The sequence below is a fragment of the Nicotiana sylvestris genome, chromosome 2, assembly GCF_000393655.2.
Source record: "Nicotiana sylvestris chromosome 2, ASM39365v2, whole genome shotgun sequence".
NCBI classification, from domain to species: Eukaryota; Viridiplantae; Streptophyta; class Magnoliopsida; order Solanales; family Solanaceae; genus Nicotiana; species Nicotiana sylvestris.
In genome coordinates, this window is record NC_091058.1 from 153,044,584 (window position 1) to 153,055,862 (window position 11,279).

At 38.1% G+C, this 11,279-nt stretch overlaps 2 non-coding genes across 2 annotated transcripts; one reads left to right on the top strand and one right to left on the bottom strand.

The window, feature by feature from the left end:
* The first annotated feature begins 10,842 nt into the window (after positions 1-10,842).
* TRNAG-GCC (transfer RNA glycine (anticodon GCC)) lies at positions 10,843-10,913 on the top strand. The gene has a single exon. It is a non-coding gene; the product is annotated as a tRNA-Gly (tRNA).
* Positions 10,914-10,977: 64 nt separating this feature from the next.
* TRNAK-CUU (transfer RNA lysine (anticodon CUU)) lies at positions 10,978-11,050 on the bottom strand. Its single transcript has one exon. It is a non-coding gene; the product is annotated as a tRNA-Lys (tRNA).
* Positions 11,051-11,279: the final 229 nt, after the last annotated feature.

An 11,279-nucleotide genomic window follows, 5' to 3' on the forward strand; every position in this document is an offset into this window, starting at 1 on the left:
CGCATCACCATAGATTTCGTAGTTGGGTTGCCACGGACATTGCGGAAGTTTGATTCAGTATGGGTCTTTGTGGATAGGTTGACCAAGTCGGCTCACTTCATTCTAGTGGCAACTACTTATACAGCAGAGGTATGCTTAGATTTATGTTCGGGAGATAGTCTGATTGCACAGTGTGCCTGTTTTCATCATATCAGACAGAGGCCCTCAATTCACTTCCCATTTCTGGAGAGCCGTTCAGAGTGAGTTGGGGACCCGTGTAGAGTTTAGCACAACATTCCATCCTCAGACCGAAGGATAGTCAGAGCAGACAATTTAGATTTTAGAGGATATGCTTAGAGCATGTGTGATTGACTTTGGAGGGCAATGGGATCAATTATTGCCTTTAGCGAAGTTTGAGTACAACAACAGCTATTCATCCAACATAGAGATGTCTCCATACGAGGCTTTATATGGTCGATGTTGTTGTTCTCCTATCGGGTTGTTTGAGCCCGGTGAGGCTAAATTGTACGGTACAGATTTAGTACAGGATACCTTGGATAAGGTAAAGTTGATTCAGGAAAGGCTTCGCACAGCTCAGCCCAGATAGAAGAGTTACATAGATCAGAAGGCGCGTGATGTATCATTTATGGTTGGCGAGAAGGTTCTCTTGAAAGTCTTGCCAATGAAGGGCATTATGAGGTTCGGGAAGAAGGGCAAGTTGATCCCAAGGTTTATTGGTCCCTTTGAGGTGTTGAGGCGAGTTGGGGAGGTTGACCATGAGCTTGCCTTACCCCCCAGCTTATCGGGAGTTCATCCAGTTTTTCATGTATCGATGCTTCGGAAGTATCATGCCGACCTATCCCATGTGTTGGACTTCAGTACTATCCAGTTGGATAAGAGTTTGGGTTATGAGGAGGAGCCAATTGCCATTATTGATAGACAGGATCGCCAGTTGAGGTCCAAGAGGATTTCTGCGGTAAAGGTCCAGTGGAGGGGCCAACCGGTCGACGAGGTGACTTGGGAGTCCGAGGAGAACATGCGGAGCAGATATCCACACTTATTCAGCAGCTCAGGTACTTTTCTATGTCCGTTCGAGGACGAACATTTGTTTAAGAGGTGGAGAATGTAACGACCCGACTGGTCGTTTTGCCTTTTCGGACCCCGTTCCCCTAAATAAAACTTCCCACACTTGCTTCAACTAATTTACGACTTGCGAGGATGATTAGTTCGGGGTTTGGAGGAATTTTGAGTGATATATGCCCACTTGAGTTCTTAGAATTTTCTTAAAAGACTAAGTTTGACTTTTGTCAACATTTTGAGGAGACGGACCCAGATTCGTGATTTGATGGTCCCGGAGGGTCCGTGGGAAAATATGGGACCTGGGCGTATGCCCGGAATCGAATTCTGAGGTCCCTAGCCCGAGTAATGAATTTTTATTAGAAATTGTTAATTTGAAGTTTTAAGGATTCAAAGAAACTAAGTAATGATGGATTTCATGGGTATCAGGCTCGTATATTGGTTCTGAAGCCTGATACAGGTCCGAAATATCATTTAAGACTTGCCCATAAAATTTGGTGTCAATCCGAGTAGTTTTAGGGCAATTTGGCCCGTTAGAGGAAAATTAAGAACTTGAAGTTCATAAGTTTGATTCATTTGGTTTTAGGGGTGATTCCTAGATTTCCGAAGGTCCGAGTAGGTCTGTCTCGTGATTTCAGACTTGTAAGTATGTTCGGGCGGGGCTCGGGAGCTCCGAGCATCAATCGGACGAGGCTCGAGTGAAGTGGAAAATTTGAGAAAGGGCTGAAGGTTGCTGCTTCTGTCATAACCGCACCTACGGTTAGTGGACCGCAGGTGCGAGACCGCAGAAGCGGTCCGTGCATCGCAGAAGCGGCCCAAGGCAGGCCAGGGCAGGAATCGCAGATGCGGCTCCCTTGCCGCAGATGCGGGCTTCAGACCGCAGAAGCGGTCCCAGCCTTCCCTCCCCCTTTTCGCAGATGCGGTCTCATTCTTGCAGATGCGGTCCCTTGACCGCAGATGCGGAAATCGCTGGACAGTGAGGTTTATTTAATATGGGTTCTAAGTCATTTTTATCACATTTTCACTCTTCCATTGACGATTGGGAGCTTTGGGAAGAAGACTTTCACTTAGCATTGTGAGGTAAGTTTATTCCACCCATCGTTAGTTTAATACTTGCATATTAAGTAGATTAAACACTAGAAATTACATAAAATCAAGGGGTTAGAGCAAGACCTATGGTTTTAATAAAACTTAGATTTAACCACGAAATTTTTTATGGAATTAATTAGAAATCATAATTATTGATCCTTAGGTTGTAGAGAACAACTTCCTTTGAAAAATCTCGGAATTCGGGCACGTGGGTCCGGGGTCGGAATTTAGGAAACTTGTGTTAATAGTTGGAAAATTGCTTAAATAGCTAGAATTCGATCTTGTGAGTCTATATTGACTAGTTCTTACTTCATTTAACTAGTTTGGGATTGTTCGGCTCCGAATTGAGGGCTTGGACTTGTTCTTGATATTTGGAAGTGCGCTTTGGAGCGAGGTGAGTGTCCTTTCTAATCTTGTAAGAGAGAATTGTCCCCTTAGGTGTTATAATTAAAGTAATTGTCATTATATGCGGGGACTACTTGCGCACTAGGTGACGAGAGTCCGTGCGTAGCGACTATTATGTTAAGTTCGTGTCTCGTACCCTTCTTCACCTTGCTCCTTTTACTTACTGAAACTTGTGTCTCCCTCCTTATTCCTTTTTACCATAAGAGTGGATAGGCATTCTTGCCTTAGGGATCCTTATCAAGAAGCTTACACATCTTGGCATACAAATAATTTGCTGAATACCGCATATTTATCCATCATAAGCATGATGCAAAAATTGAGTTCATCTAGCTCAACTCTTCCACAGAGTCTAGGGCCCAAAAGCATGCTCTACATGATATTCTTGTAACTTGATGTTAAATTCGGAGTTGTATAAATTATTTGATTAAGGTAAATTCAACTAGTGAGGGAACCTTATTCTATTTGGTCCTTAAAAGAGAATTTGGGAATTTCCTGTGAATGACTACTCCTCAGATATACGTTACTGTCTACTTGTGATTATTTTATTTATGTTTGACCGCGTCGCACGTGTGATTCGCGAGCGAGGTAATAGATGCATCTATGGTTTGAGCCGTTCGGCCCTCAGCAGTGCACAATTTATTTTTATGTTGGATCGGGTCGTACATCCCTCGGTGTTATTTGTGCATGATTTGCTTAGCACTTTCTCTGTGGACTGGACTTTATATCTACTTAATATATATATATATATATATATATATATATATATATATATATACGGACACTCATGATGATATTTGGAAAAGAACTGTCATTCCATGCTTATTAACTCTAATACCGAGTGTTATTCCTGCTTATTAAAATTTCTCCTCATATTATTTGACCTTAGTAAGTATCGAGTCGACTTCTCGTCTCTACTTCTTCGAGATTAGACGGGATACTTACTGGGTACATGTTGTTTATGTACTCATACTACACTTCTGTACTTAATTGTACAGGATCTAAGGCACATGGATCTGGTTACCAGTCTGGTGCGCATCCTTGAGCGAACCGGAGACTTCTACGGTGAGTTACTTCCCTTCCATGCCATTCAGCAGCCTGAAGAAGTCTTTCTTATGTATTTACTTTTGCTGTCTATCCTGATTCGGACAGTAGGATAGTGCAATTCTTTTGTATATTCTACTAGTTGCCCATAGCTTGTGACACCATGTCTTGGCACACACTGGGGTAGACATTTATTTTTATGTTATATTATCACTTTGATACAGTATTGATCATTTCTGACCTCAACTTTAAATCGGAGGAATCTGCTGCGCTTAGTTTTGGTAAAGGTAAAATGAAAACTTAATTATACTTCCGCGTCGGCCTGTCTGGCAATGGTGTCGGGCGCCATCATGACCTACTATGGAAATGGGTCGTGACATTAAGCTTCCTCAAAAGAGACTAAGTGTTTCAAACCTTACCAAATCCTTACCGAAACCCGAGCCAACCAACCTGATCACATATAGAACCGATAGACAAAGCAATAAAAAGCAGAAATAGGGGGAAATGAAGCGGTAACTCATGAGACGACTGGTCGGGTCGTCACATCCTCCCCAACTTAAACAAACGTTCATCCTCGAACGAGTCAAGAAACATACCTGAAGTTTCAAACAGGTGAGGATATATGCCCCGCATCTCCAACTCGGTCTCCTAGGTAGCCTCTTTCACGGGCCGACCTCTCCACTGCACTTTCACTGAAGCTATATCCTTTGACCTCAACTTTCGAACCTGACGCTCCAAAATAGCTGCTGGCTCCACATCATAAGTTAAATCAACATCCAATTGGACCGTGCTGAAATCCAGAACATGAGACGGATCCCCAATATACTTCCGGAGCATAGAAACATGAAATACCGGGTGCACACTCGACAAGCTGAGTGGCAAAGCAAGCTCATAAGCCACCTCCCCAATCCTCTGAAGTACCTCAAAAGGCCTAATAAACTACGGACTTAATTTCCCTTTCTTCCCAAATCTCATAACACCCTTCATGGGCGAAACCTTCAACAGAACCTTCTCGCCAACCATGTAGGACACATCTCGAACCATCCTATCAGCATAACTCTTTTGTCTCGACTGCTCTGTACAAATCCTTTCCGGAATCACCTTCACCTTGTCTAAAGCATCCTACACCAAGTCTGTCCTCAATAGCCTAGCCTCACCCGGCTCGAACCAACCAACTAGAGATCTACATTGCCTCCCATACAAAGCCTCATATAGAGCCATCTGAATACTCGACTGGTAGCTGTTGTTTTAAGCAAACTCCGCAAGCGGTAGAAACTGATACCATGACCCTCCAAAATCAATGACACAAGCATACAACATGTCCTTCAATATCTGAAAAGTACGCTCGGACTACCTGTCCGTCTGAGGGTGAAAAGTTGTTCTCAACTCAGCCTGAGTACCCAACTCTTGCTGCACAGACCTCCAAAACTGAGAAGTAAACTGAGTGCCCCTATCTGAGATGATGGAAACTAGGACACCATGCAAACGAACAATCTCCTGAATATAGATCTCTGCCAACCGCTCTGAAAAATAGGTAGTACACATAGGAATGAAGGGCGCGGACTTGGTAAGCCAATCCACAATCACCCAAATAGCATCAAACTTCTTCAAAGTCCGTGGGAGTCCAACTACAAAGTCCATAGTGATCCGCTCCCACTTCCACTCTGGAATATCCATCCGCTGAAGCAAGCCACCCGGTCTCTGATGCTCATATTTCACCTGCTGACAATTGAGACACCGAGCTACAAATCCCACAATGTCTTTCTTCATTATTCTCCACCAATAATGCTGCCTCAAATCCTGATACATCTTCGCGGCACCAGGATGAATGGAATACCGCGAGCTATAGGCCTCCTCTAGAATCAACTCCCGAAGCCCATCCACATTGGGCACACATATCCGGCCGTGCATCCTCAACACCCCATCGTCACCAATGGTCACATCTCTGGCATCATCATATTGAACTTTGTCCTTAAGGACAAGCAAAGATCATCATACTGGATCTCTCTGATGCGATCATATAAGGAAGACTAAGAAACCACACAAGCCAATACCCGAGTGGGCTCCGAAATATCTAACCTCACGAACCGATTGGACAAGGCCTGAACATCAACCGCAAGAGGTCTCTCCCCAACTAGAATATATGCCAAACTCCCCATACTCACCTCCTTTCGGATCAAAGCATCGGCCACCACATTGGCCTTTCCCGGATGGTACAATATAGTGATATCACAATCCTTAAGCAACTCCAACCACCACCACTTCCTCAAATTAAGATCCTTTTGCTTGAACAAGTGCTGAAGACTACGATGATCAGTAAACACCTCATAAGACACATTATATAAGTAATGCCTTCAAATCGTCAACGCGTGAACTATGGAAGCTAACTCCAAATCATGAACGGGGTAGTTCTTCTCATGGGACTTCAACTGATGAGAAGCATAAGCAATAACCCTACCCTCCTGCATCAACACACAACCAATACCAACCCTCAAAGCATCACAATACACAGTATATGAACCTGAAGCTGATGGCAAAACCAATACTGGAGTTGTGGTCTGAATGACCTAAAATTTTGCACACACCTCCTAAATGACACCACGGAAGTACTTCAACTCTCGTAATTCCATTCCGACCCCTATATCAAAATCTTACTTATCAACCGGAAATCGCCAAAATATCAACTTCGTCAATTCAAGCCTAAATCTACTCCGAACCTCCAAAACTCATTCTGATCACGCTCCTCAGTCTAAAATCACCTCCCAAAGCTATCCGAACCATCGGAACTCACATCCGATCCCTCTAACACATAATTCAATATCTGGTTAACTTTTCCAACTTAAGCTTCCTCAAAAGAGACTAAGTGTCTCAAACCTTACCAAATCCTTTCCGAACCCGAGCCAACTAACCTGATCACATATAGAACCGATAGACAAAGCAATAAGAAGCAGAAATGGGGGGAAATGGAGCGGTAACTCATAAGACGGCTGGTCGGGTCGTCACATAACATTATTCTATAAGCAGTATAGGCATTTGAAAAAGAATCAAGTCTTTTTATCTGATTGAGTATGACGACTAGAGTATTATCTTCTACTTGTACTATTTCCCTAAATACTTTTAATTTAGAGAATAAGTCTAGACCGTCAATATCGGAGTGACTATTATGTCTTAAAGACATTTCAAGGATAAGGCAATATTTTTTCATATTCTCATCATCTAATGATTTTAATATTTTACCACTAAACAAAAAAACAAAAATACGTTCATATGCTTCGAATTGTTCAAATCTATTTTGAAGCGACAGAATGGCTTGGTCTACTATATATAAAAAGTAATCTACTCTAAAATATTCTTCAAGAGACTTTGTGGTTTCGTTATCAACATTCTCATCAAATTATTTTTTTCTATAGATTACACGTTTTTTACGAAATTCAGATTCTATATTCATCTCAGATGTAATTTTCTTAGCAGAAATCATAGCAGTTGTGAACCATTCTTCTCTATATTTTTGAAAATAAGAAATAAGGCCTCTTAGTTGATGTATGGCTGCATCAATATGCATATCTTTTGATTGTAAACTTTTACTAACTGAATTAACAGCAAACAACATATCATACCAAATGGTCATACCCAATAAAAACTCAAAATTTTGAAGTTCGTATGTCGCTAAATAATTAGCTTCACTTTTAGTTTTTTGATCCTCACTAGCTTCTGCTAATTTCAATAAAGCATCTCTTATTTGTGGAGTTTGAAATCTTTTCGCTTTGATACTTTCAATACGACCTTCCCAACATGTTTGTGACAATGATCTAAGAGTTAGGTTGGGTATACTATCTTTGAAAACTTTTCATCGCTTAGTAGAAGAAGAAAAAAGTGAATATATACGGTGTACCACTCCAAAGAATAATATAGCTTTTGTACAAGAATTAGCCAGATCACAAAGTACCAAATTTAAATTGTGACAACCACATGGTGTATAGAATGATCTAGGATTTATATCCAGAAATTTTTTTTGTACTCCTTGGTGTTTACCCTTCATATTGGATCCGTTGTCATATCCTTGTCCTCTTAAGTTATCAATATCAAGTCCAATATTTTCTATCTCATTTATAATAACTTCAAAGAGACCTTTTCCACTTGTATCATCCACTTTTAAAAATTCAAAAAAAATATTCAGTAATTTTTATTGGAGTTGCTGAAATATCAACACTCCGCAATATAAAAGACATTTGTTCTTGATGACTTATATCTGGAGTGCAATCAAGTATGATTGAGAAATGCTGTGTTTCTTTGACTTTTTGAATAATTTTATTTCTAATTTTACTTGCTAACAAATTTATCAATTCATTCTGTATATTATGTCCAAGGTAATGATTATGAATTTCATCACGCTTAATTCGTCGAACATGTTCTTGCATGATTAGATCAAATTCCGCAATCATTTCAATTAGACTTAAAACATTTCCATTGTTTTCTTGGTATATTTTTTCATTTTTCCCCCTAAATGCCAAATTATTTTTTTCAAGTGTCTTTATCATAGCAATTATTCTTGTCAATACATTTTTCTAGTGCTCTCTATCTCTACTAATTTGTTCTTGAACATCTTTATATATTGTTTTATTTTTGTGCAATCTCATTTCTAAATCAATCCATGCACTCATATTAATAATATGCACATTCGTAGTTTCATGAGCTTTGAGTTTAGTACTAAGATTTCTCCAATCTCTAGTTCCTTCACTAGCTAGTTTACTGCTACAAGCACTAGAAGTTGTAGTAAATAACTTGCAACAAAAATAAAATACTTTATCCAAGTCTTTAGAATAAATTAACCATCTCCTTTCATGTCTTTCCCCGTTTTCCAACTTTTGGATATAATGTGTAGTAGAAAAATGTCTTAGGAATTTATCCTTGGAAAAATCTATTTCTGTAATTCTAATTGGTCTTTTTTCTACTAATAGATCTCTCAACGTTGTATCTACATTAGTCCATTGACTAGGATCATATATGTTTTTAGGAGTGCAAGTATTCAATTCATTTAAAAGTTCTTGATTTTTTTGAGGATCTATGTCAGATTTCTCACTAGCTTCTTCTTTTTCTTGGATTCTATTATCATCTAACTCAACTAGATTATTAGCTTGTTCATTCAAAGAACATTCTCCCATATTTTCTAGTTTAGAGTTTTTAATACTTGATAAAAATTTGTCAAGTGCTCCTTTTTGGGATTGTATTAAAATTTCAATTTTTCTCTTTTTTTGAAGTTTTGCATAATCGGATTCATATTTTCTAGTAGACATATTTATACTCTAGTAAATAACAAAAACTACAGTATATCTATGAAATAAAAATATAAAAATGACAGAATTTACATTAAAAATATAGCAAAAGGTTAGAACAATAGAACCTGATTCAATTGATAAGTAGATTCCCAAATAACTTTTTAATGCTTTTGTGCTTGAAAACCTGGAAAAAAATACACAATTTTGTATATTCAATCCTCTTCTATCGAAAAAATATACAATTTTATATATACAATACTCTTCGACCGGCTCTTGCCATCAAAATAGATTTCTAAACGGAATTAAAATTTCAACTCTAAATTATAATAAGGAGCAGAAAAATTTCATTGTGAATATGAGTCTTATGAGATTACAGTCATATCATATTGTAAAATTTTAAGTAATAAAAAATCAATACATATTATAAAATTTTATTTTTTTCAATCCTCTCTTAATTGACTAATGACTACCAAAATCAGTCCTAAGTACAATATGTAGAAAAAAAATGCTCGAAAAAAAAAAGAAAAAACTTATCATTGAAAAAAAAAATTGTACTTACCAACTTTGTATTTTATTCCACAAAGAATGATCACAAGAGTCTTATAGTTCTTTTGACATGAAGGAGTAAGAATTAACATAAAGCTTTTTAGAAGTATTAAGTAATGTAGAAGAAGAAGAAAACAAGTATAATTTCAACTTTGTAGTAGTGAATAAATAAATATGAAAAAAAAGTCACTCCCAAAAAGGCAAAACAGTAAAAGTAACGATTCATATCCCCAATATGCAATAATGGTAAAAGTAAACGTTTATTTTCCTTTTTCATAACAAAATTATAGTTTTTCACATTAAATACTTAAATTTTCTAAAAGGAAAATAAATACATAAACCTAAAACTACTAAAAAGTGGGGCCTTCAAATTTATGGGACCTAAAGCCCTTGCCTTACCTGCTTTGGGCTTCAGCCACCTCGCGTACGCCCCTGATTACATGAAAGACTGAGACAGGATTTCTATCTAGCTAGGACAATCGACGGAGATAAATTCTTTATCAATTTGTGCTGTCTTTTGTTTCCTTATTTCATGGGATCAAAGCTAATGAATATATGTACAAATTCTCAAATCAAATTGATTACTAGTCTCTATTTTCTTGAAACTCAGAGGGTGTATTCTACCAAAAAATAAAGAGAGGGTATGTAATCGTTCAGAAAAGACGCAGGTTATTGGTTGAGTGTGCATTGAAAAAATAGTCACTACGATTTCTAATGATTTTCAAAAATCATTTGCTTGCAACTGGAATCTCCCCTACAACAGTACTCAATATGAGCCATCTATTTAACCGTAGCAGGTTATCCAATGGACTAATCAGATAATGCAAACGGACTAAAACAGTCATTATGGAATACTAAAAATGAAATGAAACAGGGGTTTGGCTTTGACTTCTATATCAATCATTTACTTATTTATTGCGTGATAAGCTAGATAGCTAATTTCAGTCACACATACTTGGTCCGCACTAAGCTCTATGTTGATTTTTCTTTTCTTTTTTTCTTTACATTAAAGCAGGAAACTAAAATCTAACATTTTCAAGTAATTTGTACTGTACGTGACTTTGTACAAAGGAAAACTCTTAAGTTGATTCCCTGTGGATGACTTCAACTAATAAGTAAATAGTGGACATTAAGAACGGATATAGGATGACATATGTAAAAGTTCTCTAATTTAAAATTAAAATAAAATGGAAAAGACTTTACCAATACTTTACGAGGACAAAATAATCAGATAGCTATAACGTAACTGTTATATGTATTGAGGCAAACCTCTGGTTCTCTTAGTTTACCTTTTCTTTTCTGAGATTGTCAGTTCCTTCTGTAATTTGGATACTTAAGCTTTGATGTATGAAAACCAAATCGTTTTCACCAAGAATAATATACCCACTGCTCACACTTGTTTCATAATTCCCAGTAAATTTTCAATGGAGCACCAGTGGTCTAGTGGTAGAATAGTACCCTGCCACGGTACAGACCCGGGTTCGATTCCCGGCTGGTGCATTGTTTTTACTTTTGGTTTGTTTTCTGCATAATAAATAATTGGAGAAACGAGAAAAATGTAAAGCGCCCACCGTGGGGCTCGAACCCACGACCACAAGGTTAAGAGCCTTGCGCTCTACCAACTGAGCTAGACGGGCATCTTTGGTAGGCTGCTGTAATAGTAATATTTATTAATATTGACATTTCACAGCGAAAGCATAACATTTTAGCTTTCTACTCTAAGGAACTATGAATAAATGTACTGGTTAGTGCCATTGTGGATAAGTTAATCAAACCATTGTAACCAAGCGTCCAAGATTGCTTGTCATTTAATAATAACGAAACCCCTGTAGCTCAAAACTACTTTTTTGCATTTGTTTATCTTGT